The 18,333-nt window shown below is 41.1% G+C and overlaps 1 protein-coding gene across 4 annotated transcripts in view; it reads left to right on the top strand.

Annotated features, from left to right (window-relative positions):
- Nucleotides 1-18,333, top strand: part of RELN (reelin) — a 372,556-nt gene that overhangs the window by 49,458 nt on the left and 304,765 nt on the right. The gene's annotated exons all lie outside the window — the stretch shown is intronic.

The following is an 18,333-nucleotide window of genomic DNA, read 5'->3' as shown; positions in this document are numbered from 1 at the left end:
ATGTGGACCTCAGCCTAAATGTAGTTTTTGATGCAGCTTGAAATGCAGATATCCATGCAGTTTTTTTTGTTTTGCTTTTTTTTTTTGTTTGTTTTTTTTTGTTTTTTTTTGTTTTTAAGACAAATCCAGAAATTGATCCAGCAAGAATAATTCCTTAACCCCTTAAGGACCAGGCCATTTTTTGGTTTCGCATTTTCGTTTTTCCCTCCTCACATTTCAAGAGCCATAACTTTTTCATTTTTCAGTTCACAGAATCACATGATGGCTTATTGTTTGCGGGACAAATTGTACTTTGTATTGGCATCATTCAATATGCTGTGCAATGTACTGGGAAGCTGGAAAAAAATTCAGAATGAGGTGCAATTGGAGAAAAAATGCATTTGCGCCATTTTCTTATGGGTTTAATTTTTACAGCGTTCACTGTTTGGTACAAATGACATGTTACCTGTGTTCTACGTGTCAGTACGAACGCGGTGATACCAAATTTATATAGTATTTGAAATGTTTTGATACTTTTAAAAAAATGATAAACTTTGCAAAATAGAAAAAAAATTTTGTCATCATGTTCTAACACCTGTAACTTTTTCATATTTCCATGTATGGAGCTGGTTTTGGTGTCTTTTTATGCGGGACAAGATGACGTTTCTATTGATACCATTTGGGGAAAGATCTGATGGTTTGATCACTTTTTATTCAATTTTTTATAGGAGGCAAAGTGTTAAAAAAACGCTTTTTGGCTGTTTTTATTTTTTTTGCCGCTACGCCGTTCGCAGTACGGGATAAATGTTTTAATATTCTAATAGTTCGGGCATTTTGGAGCACGGGGATACCTAATATGTTTATGTTTAATGTTCTTTAATTACTTTTATAGCTAATCTAGGGAAAGGGGGGTGATTTGAACTTTTATATTTTTTTTATTTATTTAATACTTTTAAAAACTTTTTTTTTTTCTTCTGTTACATTTATGATCAGACCCCTTAGGTACCTTGAAACCTAGGGGGTCTGATCGCTCATACTATTCACTGCAATACTACAGTATTGCAGTGAATAGGAAAATCGCAGCACTTCTATTAGACGATGCCTCTGGCATCGTCTAATAGATCTAGTGCAGAGACAAGCCTGGAAGCCTTCAATAGGCTTCCGGCTGTCATAGCAACCGATCACCGCCCTCATGTGACGTTCAGGAGGGCGGCGATCGGGGAAACATGGCGGCGCCCATGCCGCCTGCGCTGTTTACACGCTGCGGTCGCGTTTGACCGCAGTGTGTAAAGGGTTAACAGCAGCGATCGGCTCGGGCACCGACCGCTGCTGTTATTGGCAGGTCCTGGCTGTATTATACAGCCGGCATCTGCCGTGTATGGAGCGAGCTCAGCGTGTGAGCTCGCTCCATACATCCCCATGCGACCCATGACGTACAGTTACGTCAAGGGTCGCTAAGGGGTTAATCTCATTCCTTGCAAAATCTCTCCTGGTTTTGGCTCAAACTTCCACGAAAACTGCATGTGTTATTCCAGGCTACTTTCACACAACAATCTTTTAGGCTCCGTTCTCACGGAGTAACACGCCGCTCATGTAGACACGTATGCACGTGTCAGAGTGCGGCACTTCAAAACAGATCGCATTGATTTCAATGGGTGTCGGTTTACCCGTGTTACACATTGAAATCAATGGGAGACTTTGTAACCCATTGATTTCAATGTGTTACACGCGAACGCCAGCACCCATTGACATCAATGGGATCTGTTTTGAAGCGCTGTGCTCTGACATGTGTATACGTGTCTAAATGAGCGGCGCGTTACTCTGTGACAACGGAGCCTTAGTCATTATTTGTAAGCCAAAGCTAGGAGTGGTGCTGTGTGAAACCAGACAATAATCATATAAACATACTTGTATTCTAAATGTATACGATTTATATTGCACCTTTACTAAACATATTATCTTGACATTTGATGTGAAATTTTAATTTCTTGTTTCTTAATATAGAATTATGCTTGCAGCAAGGTTTGTTCATTCCTTGTCCTGTGCTTGTGTGTTGAGGTCACAATGATAATTACAGCAATGACTTTGAGTACAATTTCTGCCCTCCACTCTGACAGATCCATTGGTAACATTTCAAAGTTATAAGGAATGATGGTATGTTTCCTTCATGGCTTTTGCAATATACCGTAACAAAATTACATTTCTATTTCAAATAAAGACCTAGTTAACTCATACATTTTAATTGCACATGTAAAATCTGTGGCATATTGCTAGGACTAAATTCACAATAGAGTATTTCTTTATGCTGTTCTGTTCCATTGTTTTGTTTTGTTTTTTAACCGGTTAAGGACCGCTGGCCGTAAATTTACGGCCAGCAGTCCTGGTCTCTAAGACCAGCCGATAGTAAATTTACGGCCGGTCTTCAGAGACTCACTAGGCAGGGGGTGGGGCGGGGGGAGGGCAGGGGTTAGGTGTTACTAACACCTAACCACCCCCTCAACAACGTTCAGTCGGACTCAGTTCCGACTGAACGTTTTAACCCTTTCGATCGTGCCATGAAACATCATGGCGCGATCGAAAGGGATCCGCCGCAGATTGAAGCTGATCGGCACCCCCCGCGGCGAGATCGGGGGGTGCCGATGTCAGTAAAAGGTAGTCTGGGGTCTGGCCAGTGACCCCAGACTACCGGAGCCCCCACATACCTGGTTGATCCTGCCGACCGATGGAGGAAGTGAGCGATGTGTCTCACTTCCTCTGCAGCTTGCAGGACACGAGCAGGCTCATGTCCTGCTCGTGTCCTGCAAGCTACTATACAGAATCAGTTGATGCTTTCATCAAAGCATCAACTGATTCAAGTGTCCTAAAGGGACACATGAAAAAGTAAAAAAAAAAAAAAGTTAAAAAAAAATAAAGTGTATGAAAAAAGTAATAAAGTTATAAAGCCCAAAAATCCCTTTTTCTCTATACAAAATGAATTATATAAAAAAAGTACTAAAAATTAATAAAAACAATGCATATTTGGTATCGCCGCGTCCGTAACAACCTGTACAATAAAAGTGAAATAATATTTAATGTATACGGTGTACATCTGAAAAAAAAACCGGAAAAAACCCGCCGGAAGTAATGATTTTTCACCATATCACCTTACAAAATATGCTATAAAAAGTGATCAAAAAATCATATGCACCCCACAATAGTACCAATAAAAAGCGCAGGTTGTCCCGCAAAAAATAAGCCCTCAACCAACACTGTCAACCGAAAAATAAAAATGTTACGCCTCTCAGAAGATGGCGATGCAAAAATCACTGATTTATGTCCCCAAATGTGTTTTTGTTCTGCAGAATTAGTATCGCATAAAAAAGTACTATAAATGAGGTATCGCCGTAACCGTACCGACCCGCAGAATAAAGGCTACATGTTACTTATACTGTACGCTGCATGGCGCAAAATTTAAAGGGTACAACTCAATGCCAGGATTGATTTTTTTTTTTTTATTTTTTTTTTAAATCCAGCAAGAAAGAGTTAATAAAATGTATTCAGTATGTTGTAGGCACCCAAAAATGGTGTCATTACAAAATACATCACATCCCGCAAACAACAAGCCCTTATATGGCCGCGTCACCAAAAGAATAAAGAAAATATAGCATCTAGCAATGTGAAGACAAAATCACGCAAAATCGCCAAATCATTAGAATACAACTGGCGGCGTCAGGAAGGGAATATATAAGCGGTGTGAGCGAATATCAGGGGACACCCCAGATTTACAGCTTATGAGGGAACAGACACCAGAAGTGACCCCCAGAGTGACTCCCCCAATCATAGGAGCTCCTGGGACATAGTAGGGAATTTGGTGTCTGCAATGTCCTCCGCACAGCTTATATATTCCCTCTTCGCCATCCGCTGTGCAGTCACGTCTGGGATACTAATACTCACTACACCCCCTGATAAATTCTTTGAGGGGTGCAGTTTTCAAAATGGGGTCACTCCTTTGGGGAATCCACTTTTCTGGTACCTTACAGGCTCTACAAACATGACATGGCGTCCAGATACCAAACATCTGAATCTGTACTCCAAAAGCCTCATCGCGCTCCTTCCCTTCTGCGCCCTGCTGTGTGCCCAAACTGCAGTTTATGACACATGTTTGACACATGTATGACACTGGTGTACCCGGGATAACAGACGTAATGTCATATGTGGGAATAAACTGATATTAGGGCACAGCCGGACACAGAAGGGAAGAAGGGTTATTAGGTTTTTGGAGCACAGACGGTTTGGTTTTAGGATGCCATGACACTTTTGCAGAGCTGAAACGCTAGTAAAGTGGAATCCCCTGATATGTGACCTTATTTTGGAAACTACACCCCTGAAGGATTTATCCAGGGGTACAGAGAGCATTTTTAGCCCCCAAGTTTTGCTATAACTTATTATCCATAAATGAATACGCAGCTGATTGTGAGAACTGAAAATGACCATTTTTCCAGGAATCCGTCATTTCAGTGCGTAATATGTTGTGCCCGCCTTGTATCAGAGATGAACGCTCTGAAAGCTGTTGTGCCCGGGATACCCGCTTACCAGTTTTTGGAGTGTCTCTGCTGACATAAGTCGGGCACAACATATCGGGTACTGAAATGGCGAATCTCTGGAAATTTTTCATTTTTAACTTCTCATTATCAGTTGCGATTTCATTTCTGGAAACTAAATAAATGCAACACTCAAGGGTTAAAAATTCTCGCTACGCCATTTGATAAATCCCATCAGTGGGCTAGTGTCCAAAATAGGGTGACATGTCTGCAGATTCCACTTTATTGACAATTCAGGGGCTTTGCAAAAGTGACGTCCAAAAACCAAACTGTGCTCCAGAAACCAAAATAGCGCTCCTTCCCTTCTGCGCCCTGCTGTGTGCCCAAACTACAGTTTATGCAACATGTATGACACTGGTGTACCCGGGATAACGTACGTAATGTCATATGTGGGTATAAACTGATATTAGGGCACAGACGGACACAGAAGGGTTATTGGGTTTTTTGGAGCACAGATGGTTTGGTTTTTGGATGCCATGACACTTTTGCAGAGACCCTAAACTTGCCCCTACAAAATGGGGTTTACAGTTACCTCCAGGTCTCTCCAAAAGGAACATGGCCCCCAGAAAGTCCCTCTAAATCTGTACCCCAAAAGCTAAAAAGCGCAGTGCTCCTTCCCTTCTGAGCCCTGCTGTGTGCCCAAGCAGCAGTTTACACCCACATATATCATTTTTTGCCCCTCGGGATGGCCCCTTAATAGTTTTAGGAGTGCAGGTCTCTGACAACACAAAGTGGGTGCAACGTATTGGGCACCGAAATGGCATATTTCTTTCAAAATTTCAATTTTCATTTTGGACATTCATTTTTTGGAAGCATTTTAGGCACAAAATGATAATACCCCTTGATTCATTCCTTGACAGGTGTAGTTTATAAAATGGGGTCACTTTTGAGGGGTTTCCATTGTATTGGTACTTTAGGGGCTCAGCAAATGCGACATGGCACGAGAAAACTATTCCAGCCACATCTGCCCTCCAAAATCCAAATAGCGCTCTTTCCATTCTGAGCCCCATCATGTACCCATACAGCAGATTATGGCCACATATGGGGTATTGCCGTGTTCAGGAGAAATTGTGTAACAAACTGTGGGGGGCTTTTAATTCTTTAACTACTTGCAAAATTAAAAATATGGCGCTAAATGGACGATTCATTGTGAAAAAAAAGTAATTTTTCATTTTTACGTCCCAATGTTAATAAAATCTGTGAAACAGCTGTGAGGCCAAAATGCTCACCAAACCCCTAGATAAATTCTATGAGGGGTGTAGTTTCCAAAATGGGGTCACTTTTAGGGGGTTTCCACTATATTGATACTTTAGGGGCTCTGCAAATGCGACATGGGACTTGAAAAATATTCCAGCAAAATCTGTCCTTCAAAAGCCAAATAGCCCTCTTTCCATTCTGAGCCCCGCCATGTTCCCATACAGCAGATTATGGCCACATATGGGGCATTTCTGTGTTCAGGAGAAATTGTTTAACGAACTTTATGGAGCTTTTTCCCCTTTATCCTCTTGTGAAAATGAAAAATGTGGGGCTAAATTGACAGTTTATTGGAAAAAAAGTAATTTTTCATTTTCATGGCCCAATGTTAATAAAATCTGTGAAACAGCTGTAGGGTCAAAATGCTCACTCTACCCTTTGATATGTTCTGTGGGGGGTGTAGTTTCCCAAATGGGGTCACTTTTAGGGGGTTTCCACTGTATTGGTACTCTAGGGGCTCTGCTAATGCGACATGGCACCTAAAATTATTCCAGCAAAATCTGCCATCCAAAAGCCAAATAGCGCTCTTTCCATTCCAAGCCCCGCCATGTCCCCATACAGCAGAATATGGCCACACATGGGGTATTGCCGTGTTCAGGAGAAATTGTTTAACAAACTGTGGGGGGACTTTTTCTCTTTTAACCCCTTGTGAAAATTAAAACTTTGGGGATAAAGTGACATTTTAGTAATTTTTCATTTACACATCCCAATGTTAGTAAAATCTGTGAAACAACTGTAGGGTCAAAATGCTGACTATACCCCTTGATGAATTCTGTGAGGGGTGTAGATTCTAAAATGGGGTCACTTTTGGAGGGTTTCCATTGTTTTGGTACTCTAGGGGCTCTGCAAATGAGGCATGATGCCTGAAAATTATTCCAGCAAAATCTGCTGTTCACACCCCCAGTGTCGCTCCTTCCCTTCCATGCACTGCCGTGTACCCAAAAAATCAGTTTACGCCCACATGCGGGGTATTTCTGTGTACGGGAGAAATTGCATAACAAAATGTGAGATGCATTTTCTCCTTTAACCCTTTGTGAATGTGTTAATTTTAGGTCTAAATGAATGTATTAATGAAAAAAAATGAAATGTCTAAATTTCACTTCCATATTATGTTTATTCTTATGAAAAACTTAAAGGGTTAACAAACATCCCAAATGCTGTTTTGAATAATTTGAGGGGTGTAGTTTTGAAAATGGGGTGATTTATGGGGGTTCTATTATACAGGCCTTTATAATTCCTTACAGAACTGAAGCGGTCCCTAAAAAATTGGTTTGGAGAATTTTCTAGCAAATCTAGAAAATCGCTGTTACATTTGTAAGCCTTGTAACGTCCAAAATAAATAAAAAGACAATCAAAAGATGATGCCGATATAAAGCAGAGATATGGGAGATAATATTTATTCATGTATTTGGGTGGTATGACTATCTGCCTGAAAAGCAGAGAATTTCACATTTTGAAAATTGCAATTTTTTCCAAATTTCCATCAAATTTCCTAGTTTTTTTATAAATAAATACAAAAATATTGATTAATATTTACCACTAACATGAAGTATAATGTGTTACGAAAAAAACAGTCTCAAAATCATTTGTGTAAGTTAAACCGTCTCAAAGTTATTGCCATTTAAAGTGACACATGTCAGTTTTGAAAAAAAAAGGCCTGGTCTTTAACATACTTTTGGGCCTGGTCCTTAACCGGTTAAAGAAAATTAGTTGGCATCAGTAGGCTTCTGTGTTTCATTAAAATTTTTTCTAAGGTCATAAATGTACTCTTTCCCTTGCAGCTACAACTATGCTTTTTTCCTTTAGTAGTTACAAAAAACCCTTCCCCCATTATCTCCTCTACTTTGGTTTAGTACAGGGTTCCCTAGGGCTCCTGTTTTCCTTCATATCCAAGCTCCCTCCACTTTTCTTAGCACTTAAAGGGGTTTTCAGGAACTAAGAAAATATGACTAAAGGCAGGAAATGCTTATCATATGAACAAACATAACTGAGTGCCTTTGTGGAAGTTTGGATAATTTTTACCATTCCTCATATTTTTGGGCTCATGCAATTCTTCCTAGCTTACATTTCCTGGTTGTGGGAGTGTCTTTTCCAGGCACCCCTTTCCAGCATCCTCTGGTGATTCATGCACACTATACCCTCTGTGGATGTGCAATACCCACCCTGTCTTGTGTCTTGCGGCTTGCTATATAAATATATATCTATATATTGGTCCTCCTCTGCCACTCACACAAAGGGACACACAGTAGACCTCGTATTCACCCACCTCTGCTCCCTATCCAACCTTGCTAACTCTCTAACCATGCTCTCTGACCACAATTTATTAGCATTCTCTTTCCTCTCCTCTGTAATAGATCCCTCCAACCACAAAACCAACACGCCCCTGCAGGAACCTTAAAGGGGTATTCCCACCTCACATACTCAGCAGTCTTCACTCTTGTAAAATCTTCTTTCTTCCTGGTTTCTTGCATCATTTGGTGGGCGGGGTTTCACAGGCAACCTGCCGTTTAGCTCCGCCCCCAAATTCACGTGTAGCTCCGCCCACCCACATTGGACTATGAAGTACAGGCAGCAGCAACTCCATTCTGTGTTACATACAGAGACTGCCTGTCTCTGCCATAATGAACACAACTGAATTAGCTAGCCTGATAACTGGGAGAACAGAAGAAATGAAAGCAGCTCCTCTCCTCTATCTGAGTGCAGGACCTAGGTCACATGGTGTAGACACAGGATTAGCTAGATACACAGGCTCGCTCCCTGCACTTAGCCCCTCCTCCCTCCCCCCTGAGAGCAGCAGATACATCATTTGACTCAGGAGCAGCTAGGTCAGGGCTGTGGCCACAAAAAATTGAATAAAGTAAGATAGTGGACAAACAAAGCAGTTTTGCTGAAGCAATGTATTTAGGAAAAGTCTTACATCCACATTAACCAGCAGTATAGATAGGATCCTTGTGATGGGACAACCCCTTTAACTACCTTGACATCTGCATGCTCTCTTACTCTCTCCTAGCACTCACTGACATATCCTTGTTCAGGGTGCAGAAGCTGCTGCTGCCTTCTATAATACCACCATTACTTCCACCCTTGATTATGTGGCCTCCTAAGCACACATCAGAGCCTGATGGATAATGAGGCAAACCCAGGCAGATGGTCATGACAAAAAAAAAAACAACTGAAATGTGAAGCCACTACCAGGAGGACTTCATCAGGTATAAAGAGGTAGTTCTCAACCTCTAGAATGCACTCACCTCGGCAAAACAGGTCTACTGTACCACACTCATATTTTCTCTCTCCAAACAGCTATTCACTACCTTCAACTCCCTTATCTGTCCTCCTGTGCCCCCTCCGACATTACATATCTCAGCTGAAGGCTTTGCCTATTATTTCAGAAAAAAAATTGACACCATCAGAGACAGTTTTACCCTACACCTCCAACAACCACTCTACCCAACTGTTCAAAGCTCTTCATCTTTAACATTTCTCCACTATCACCAATGAAAAGCTCTCCTCCCTAATTTCAAAATCCCATCTCACATCCTATGCGCTTGACCCAATCCTTAACTCATCTCTTCAACCTATCTTTAACCAGAGAATCCTTCCTTTCTGCTTTCAAACAAGCTACTGTCACACCTATCCTAAGAAACCATCTCCCGATCTTTCCTCTCCAGCAAAACTATTGCCCCACACACTGCTCCCTTATGCTTCAAAATTTTTTGAACAACATGTCCACTCTGAACTGGTCTCCTATCTCTCATCCAATGGACTCTTTGACAAATTACAATCAAGCTTCAGTCCCCATCACTCCAAATAAACTGCACTAACCAAAGTCTTGAATGACTGAAACTAACTGCCAAAGCCAAGCATCACTACTCTGTCCTCCTCCTCCTTGAACTTGCCTCTGCCTTTGACCGTTCCCTCTTGTTACAAACTCTCTCATCTCTTGGCATCAGACTTTGCCCTCTCCTTGATCTCCTGATACCTCACCAACCACACATTCAGCGTCTCCCACTCGCACATTATCTCCACACCACACTCTCTTTCTGTAGGTGTCTCCCAAGGCTCTGTGCTAGCTCCAGTTCACCATCTCAGCCTTGGCCAACTCATAGAATTTCATGGTTTTCAATACCAATGCTATGCAAATGACACTTAAATATATCTCTCTGGACTAGACATTACCGCTCTGTTGTCCACAGTTCCAGAATGTCTCCATGAGCATGGAGAAAATGTAGCTCATCATCATTGCCCCACCTCGCGCAGCTCCCCTACCTGAAACATCTATCAAAGTTAACTGGACCACACTTAAATCAGTCCCATGGGCCCGCTGCCTTGGGATAACCTTTGAGTCTGACTTATCCTTCAAGCCACATTCAAACCCTCAACACCTCCTTCCACCTCTAACTCAAGAACCCATCGAATATGCTCCTTCCTCAACCCTGAAACTACAAAAATGTTAGTCCACACCTTCATAATCTCTTGCTTAGACTACTGTAACATCCTTTTCCATGGCCTCCCAGCAAATGCTCTTGTTTCCTCTCCAATCCACCTTAAACTGTACTGTTCACTTAATCCACCTCTCTCTCAGTTCTTCATCAGCAGCTCCCCTCTGCCAAACCCTTCACTGGCTATCCATCGCCCAGTGAATACAGTTCAAAATGTTAATGCTGATATACAAAGCCATTTACAACCTGTCCCCTCCATCCATCTCTGACCTAATCTTCTGCTACCTGCCCACACATAACTTCTGATCCTCTTAAAGGGCTTGTCCCATCACAAGGATCCTAGCTATACTGCTTGTTAATGTGGATGTAAGACTTTTCCTAAATACACTGCTTCAGCAAAACTGCTTTGTTTGTCCACTATCTTACTTTATTCAGGCTCCCTTCAAATGCTTTTGATCCACTCCTGTTTTTTTTTGGCATCAGCAATACTGATGGATTACTGACCAAGTGAAGGCAGATGTTCAACAGATAGGATCCATTTTTGGGGGGTTTATTGTTCAGAGGAAGGGCAAAATAATCAGTGACGTCAACACAAACTTACTGCTGACACCCTCTCCACTCTGCATATATTTGGACCAATAGGTACTCCTTGTGAGAAAGGTGAACCCAAGACAAACTGTGCTTGACCTGTATTACTCAAATGCGATCCTTTATTGAAGACACGTTTTGACACACACAATGCTTATATCAGCGTTAAGGGGTTACCGCCCCCTTTTTTCAAGTGATATACAGTAGACAACACAGTTGGACCCTGTATAGGTGACCACAGCCTGGTCCTGTGCCCTGCTCCTGGTGTAGTTCCTAGTTACATCCCTCGTCTGTCAGTGTCTCTACTTGTAGGGCAGCTATGGAGATCTCGTCAGGTCCGGGCTGTAGTTTGTATGTCCCTCTGTGTAGTTCCTGTGCGTCCTTCCCCTGCTGACTGACTGGTCAGTTTTGGCCCCGTAACTGGCCAAATAAGTGAGATGTGCAGCTGCTCTAAGAGCGACACCTGTCATGTGTGTGTCATACTGACTCACAGTGTTGTTGCTCTACCACAGCAGACTCCCTATACATATTATTACAAGGCACAGTATTCTACACTACTATACAGGCTCTCTGCAGCCAGGAAATAGCTGTTTTTTAACGCGATTAACACCAAATTAATTCTGATTGAATCATTTTGGAAAATTTGGCAAACCAGCAAAATCGAACTTTTTAAAAATTCACTCATCTCTAGTCTACATCCCCCCTCCCTCATAGATTTTAAGCCCTTGCAAGCAGAGTGATCAGTCCTAATGTACCAGTTGGTCACTGCCAGTAGTGTAGTATACTTGTTTTGTATATTTTGTGTGCTGTAAGTAAACTTTCAAATGTATAGCACCATGGAATTAATGGTGTTCTATAAATAAATAATATTAATAATAGATATATCTGTGTGTATGTGCATATAAATATTTACCTATATACATGAATGTGTATTGTGACAAGTCAGGGGTTATTGTAGCTCACAGGATTGTCAGATCCTTGTCAAGACGGTTGGTACTTCAGAAATTTCCAAATAAATTATTACTTCGACACAGTGAATTCAGTTAAAAACTGAACTCAGCCAGCTTTTTTCTTCTGTTTACACAGCAAGTGACATACTCCACAGTACAAAACAAACCATCACACATCACATCACACAGCCATAGTATGTGTGCAGTTTATAATATATATATATATATATATATATATATATATATATATATATATATATATATATATAGTGAAGATGTAAACCTATGTAAACCTAGAGGTTGCTGGAAAAGGTCCTTGACCATACCCATACAGCGGGGACCAATTCCACAGAGAGTTGCTGATGACCTGCAAGTGCACTGTGGACCAGTTGGAGACGAACAGGAGGTCTGTCCCAAGAGGTCTGGATTCCAGAATAGACTGGGTTACAAAGAGTGTGAGCCAGACTGCTGAGAAAGGAACCACAGTAAGGCCGGGTTCACACAGAATTAAACCGTTTTTTTTTTTATCTGGACACAAAGTCCTGCATGTCCAACTTTGTATCTAGTTAAAAATAACGGTTTTGCCACGGACAGGTACAAAACGCTCACGGGCGCTCACTTTTCAAACCCATTCACTTGAATGGGTTTGGAAACTGACAGCCGGGCTTCTGTCCCCAGTCCAGTTTCTCGGGCAGAAGAAGGAAACCTAGCAGGTTGCCTAAAGCGTGCACAGGCGCAGATGTGAAGTGTCCATTAATGTCTGTTATGAAAGATGTCCGGTTTATTTTTTTTTTTTTTTTTAACGGACACCTTCATAACAGAAACCAATGGTAGTGTGAACCCTGCTGTATTGTCGCAAAGTTGCATCATGGTTGGTGTGACTAACAACAATCCACAAATACAATTGTAATTTTCAGTTTTCCTACTTCCAGGAAATTTGTAGGGTGTAGAGGTACACTCAGTTTTCAGGTCTCTGTTTTATAGGTTGATATGTTTTCAACATTTCCAGCTTGAGATTAAGGCCCCACTGGTGGAAACGCAGTGTTTTTGGGCATTGCAGAAACGCAGCGGAAAAAACGCTGCATTCTACAGTACCAGCATAGTGAATGCAATTTTGTTTAATTTTAGCCCCACACTGCGGGAAAAAAACGCTGCGGGAAAGCAGCATGGCAATTATAGTTGCTGAAACGCTGAGTTTTTCCCTCCATAGCTTTCTATGGAGAGTGTAAAAACCGCAGCAAAAACACAGCATGATAAATGTGTTGTGGAAACTCCGCAGAAACGCCACAGAAAAGCATCAAAACCCATAGACAAAAACTCATTGTTTTGCTTGGTTGAGGCTAAGGCCCCATGGTCTGGAACTGCCGCACTAAAGCGCTGCGGGAACAACTGTGGCGTGAACGCATTGCGGTTCTTCCCGCAGCGCTTTGAACAGAAAGTTCACTGAGTTTTCCTACGCAGACTTTCTGTTACAAATGATATCTATGGGAAAGCTGCTGGCGTTTCCGTAGCTATAATTGACATGCTGCGATTTTCAAAACTGCAATGGTTTTGGAAATTGCAGCATGTCCGCGCCGCAATTTTTTTTGGCAAAGTGGCATGGGATTTGCGTGAATCCCATCCACTTTGCAAGTACTGTAAAACACTGCGATTTTTCCTGTGGCATTTCCAGCCCGTGGGGCCCCGGCCTAAATAGTAGAGAACCATAATTTCTTAGGGTCAATGCAGCCTTTCAATGACCTTTATTGTACATGAGAAACTAGAGCAAAACCGCGATGAAAAACTCAAACAGAAAACTCATATGAATTTCCGCAGCACAAAACTGAAAAACGCAAGTATATGCGCATTATTTCCCGCAACAGAAAACGCAGCGTTTTCTCTGCGGTTTTTTACACTGTGTTTTTTTGTTGCGTTTCTGCCCAGTGCATGAGGGTAAGGTTACACTTTGCAGAAAGTGAGCGTTTTTTGGCTGCTGTGGAATTGCAGTGGGAAATAAACTGTATTTTACAGTACCAGAAAAGTAAATGAGATGTTGTTTAGTCTCAGCCACACGTTGCAGAAAACAAAAGCTGCAGAAAAGTTGTTTTTTGAAAAAAAAAAAAAAAGGAATGAATTACAAGAAATCATTAAAACCTTCTGCGTGGCAGCTTCCACATCTAAAGGCCAGGCCCCACATTGCAAAAACTCAGCGTTTTATAGTTCTTGCAAGGCGGATGAGATTCTGGCTAAGTCTTTCCACACTTTGCAGGAAAAACATCTGCAGCGGAAAAGCTGCAAACTTTCTGCAAAAACACTGTGGAAAAAAAACATGATGCGTTTCTGCTGCTGTTTTTTTCCACAGCGATGTGGTGCCTTAGCCTAAAAGTTGCATCCAAAATTGGTTCATTTGTTACGGTTAGCGATGGTTCACATCTGCTTTTGTATTCCGTCCAGGGAGAGTCCGCATGGACACCCCCTGAATGGAATACAAATGCAATTGCAAGAGCTGTACTGTAAAAGCACACGGACCCCATAGACTATAATGGGGTCCTTGTGCTTGCCGCACGCTGCCTGCACGAATCATGCGGACAGGAAAGCAGATTGGGAACTACTTTCTTGTCCGCACGATCCCTGCGGAGATCTGGCGGTAAGCACGCGGACCACATTATAGTCTATGGGGTCCGTGCGCTTTTACAGCACAGCGCTTTGCACTTGCGTTTGGTATTCCATTCAGGCGGGCTCCCCATGCAGACTCCCTGGACGGAATCCAAACGCTGATGTGAACGAGAGCTTAGCCTCTCTTTCTATTCCCTCCATACAGTGGAGCTATATTATAATAGGACAGTGGTTTGACACACACCTAGGCAGATATTCAACCACCCATAGAGCAGATAGTAAAGAACTTGGAGTTTAATACGTGATCAAGACCTATGTGAAATAGAATAACATGAGAAATATTTGGAGGTGTTTTTTTTTTTTTTTTTTTTTGCAATCCCCATAAATTACATAGGCCACACCTGTCCAACACAAGATTACACTAGACACTAGATTACAAATATCACGTAAATTGGGGTGGAATGTATGAATGCATAGGGCGATAAGAATGTAAACAGAGTGATAGACATTACAATACAATCATAAAAATCGACCCTCTGGTCTATTAAGGAGTTTTAGTATTAAAGTGGAATGGAAATCCAGGCGTTATACAGCATTGGTGTACTGTCTTTACACATATGAGTATTTCATACAGTAAACAGGGCATTGTGGGGGTTGTATTGCTTTAGGATAGAAAATATGGCATGGTATTTGATCACATCCTCAAAGAGTGTATTTTTGTTAGTTTGGTGAAGAACATCAGTAGCCTGTTGGAGGTCTTTCTGCAGGACTCTGGCAGTGCTACTCCTGTTCCTTCTCGCACAATATTAATAATACTAATACATTTTATTTATATAGCACCAACATATTCCGCAGCACTGCACAATTTGTAGGGTTCAAATACAGACAAAGAGATACATTACAAAGGAACAGATACCAACTGCTGGATTGATGCCTTTCTATGGCCCTTTCTAGCTCTTATCGTGTAATGGCCTGTGTCCTGCTCTTCAGATTCTGCTGGTAGGTATATTCTGGATGTGATCAATTACAAGTTTCAGGCTGGGTGCTTTTTTCATTAAGAAATGCATGCTTTTTTTTAATTTTTTTTAAAGTGCAGTAAAGAGTAGCAATTTCAGCTGTAAGGTAAGGGCAATTTAATTGAAAACGGCATAGTATATCAAGCATAGTAAAAATCTGCTACTCAGTTGAAAAGCATGGTAAAATTAGCTCCTAGGGTGGTGACATACAATGTACATGAATGTGGCAATAGCTGCATCCAGTTTCCTGGTGCTTTCACTTTTGTGCAAGTGAAGCAATGATGAAATTCATCTGGTTATTATTACAGACTGTGAGGTTTTAGATTGAGTTCAGTATTTCAGTATTGCATTGAGTAGCACATGTTACTATGCATGTCACCTGTGTGCCACTGGCCATTACATTCTAAACCTCTACTGTGGTTGTGCTTTTAGTATACAAAGTACAATTTGTCAGGTAAAAATTAAGCCCTCAAAGTCTGCATGCCGGCCGCTTCCATTCATTTCTATGGGAGCGTGCTATTCAAAACGGCTGTTTCGAATAGTGTTCGTTCATCTCTATTCATGAGTCATATGAGGGCTTAATTTTTACCTGACAAATTGTACTTTGTATTGGTACTGTTTCAAATTCTGTACAATGTATAGGGAAGCTTGAAAAAATTCAGAATTGGGTGGAATTAGAGGAAAATTGTGTTTGTGTAACTTTCTTATGGGCTTTATTTTTATGGAGTTCAGTGTGCATGCAAAATTACATGTCATCTGTATTATATGGGTCAGTACAATTCTGTTGATACCAAATTTATATAGTTTTGTTTACGTTTTAACCCCTTAACCACTTCCGGACCGCCCATAGACTATATACGTCCGGAAGTGGTTGCCTAGTTCTGCCAGGACGTACCTGTACATCCATCAGAACACAGCAGCTGCACGGAGATTGTGTAGCTGTTTTCACTAGGAGCCGGCTGTAACTTCACCCGGGGCTCCTAGAGAGAAGACAGGGCAGATTTATTACCTCCCCTGCCTTCTCGATCGCTGTGTATACAGCGCTCAATGAGCGCTGTATACACAGCTATGGACGCAGCCATAATTCAGCTGCCCTCTGACCCGGTGGACACGTGATCCGCCGGGCTCTGTGTCCTGCCAGAGCTGCTGGGTCCTACAGGACTCAGATCAGCTCAGTAAGCTGTATATACAGCATTCAGGAGGTTGGATTCCTCCTGTATCTGGGGTTAAATGTACCAGCCCCAGTTATAGGAGAAATCAGCCTCAAGTACAAAAAAAATAAGTAATCGGATGTCCCCAAAGGTCTCTTATGACTTTATGGGGACACAATCTGGAAAAAAAATAAAATTAAAAATATAATAAAAAAGTTTTAAAAAAATGTAAATAAAATAATAATAAAAAATAAATAAATAATACGCTAATAAAACGCTGTTATTAAAGGTTATAGCCCCACCCCCGACGACACCATACAAAATAAAAATTACCGTAACGGAGAGGAAAAACTATATTATAAAGTTTTTCAGTGACACTTTGTGTTATTAAATTTAACAAATAAAAAAAAAATTGAAAACCAGACACAATTTCCCTCCTATTTTGTTTATATTTTCCCAGATATAAAAAAATTAAAACACATTCGGAAATAAAGATAACATAAAAATAAAGCCCTATGTGTCCCCGAAAAAAGACGCAAAAATTAGTTGACTGAGACATACGGGAAAAATGTTACAGCCCTCAAAACCGCACATACAAAATAAACCTAAAATGTGTCTGGTCCTGGAGCACAAATTGGCTCAGTACTGAAGTGGTTAAAAAAATCCAAAACTTTGCAAAAATTAAATTCTTGGAGTCGCCACATTCTGACATCAGTATTTTTTTTATATTTCTGAGTACAAGAACATGGTGTTTTTCATTGCTTTTTCAAAGTTTTTGCTCTGCGAACTTTCTGCCCTTATTATACCTATGTGGTAAATGCCAGCTTTTACGCAGACATTTTTGAAAATGCAGCCTTTCCTCTGTGGACTTTCTGCTTCAGTTATACCTATATGGAACCCCTGGAATTTCCATAGGTATAATTATCATGCTGCAATTTCCAAAACCGCAACGGTTTTGGAAATTGCAGTGTATACGCTGTGCGTATTTAACACAAAGTCAGGATGGGCTTAAATTGAAGTTTTCACACTGATGAGCTATTCACTCCTTTGATAATGTGATCAATAGCGACGGCGGTATCTAAATGGTTCTAAAAAGAAGGGGAATTGGCACTCCCCCAAAAAACACTATTGAGAAGGGTTGATGTCAGAACACAGTGGCAGAGGGCCGAATGAAGGCCCACAGGTCTACTTTCCAGATATACCTGTCATTTATGCACCAACTATAAAATGCATTGCACTGTATAAGCAGTGCAATGTATTATGTAAGTGATCAAAAGTTCTCAAGTTCAAGTCACCTGGTGGGAATAACACATTGTGTAGTAATTACATAAGGTTTTATTTAAAAAAAAAAAAAAAAAAATCCCGATAAAAAAGTGGTAGAAAAAAGGATCTTTCAAATCAATGTAATCTTATCGACCCAGAATATACAATTAAGAGGTAATTTAAAGAGGACCTTTCATGGTTTGGGGCACAGGCAGTTCTATATACTGCTGGAAAGCCGTATATAGCTGAATTGAGTGCACTGTCGGCTTTCCCGATCTGTGCCCTGGGTAAAGAGCTTTCGGTACCATAGCTCTTTACAGTCAGGTAAATCTCTTTACAATCTGTCAGGTATGTCCTTCTCCACAGCAGTGCCTATAGTGCTGTACTGTATGAGCAGGGGGGCATTCCTCCACTACAACTTGTACACCAAAAAAATAAGCCCTCAGACAATTACAGTAATTAAGCATTATATTAATAGCAATTCCATACAAAATACAAAATTACTTAATATTGGCAAA

Source organism: Leptodactylus fuscus, chromosome 5 (assembly GCF_031893055.1).
Source record: "Leptodactylus fuscus isolate aLepFus1 chromosome 5, aLepFus1.hap2, whole genome shotgun sequence".
NCBI classification, from domain to species: Eukaryota; Metazoa; Chordata; class Amphibia; order Anura; family Leptodactylidae; genus Leptodactylus; species Leptodactylus fuscus.
This window is presented reverse-complemented; position numbering and strand designations above follow the sequence as displayed.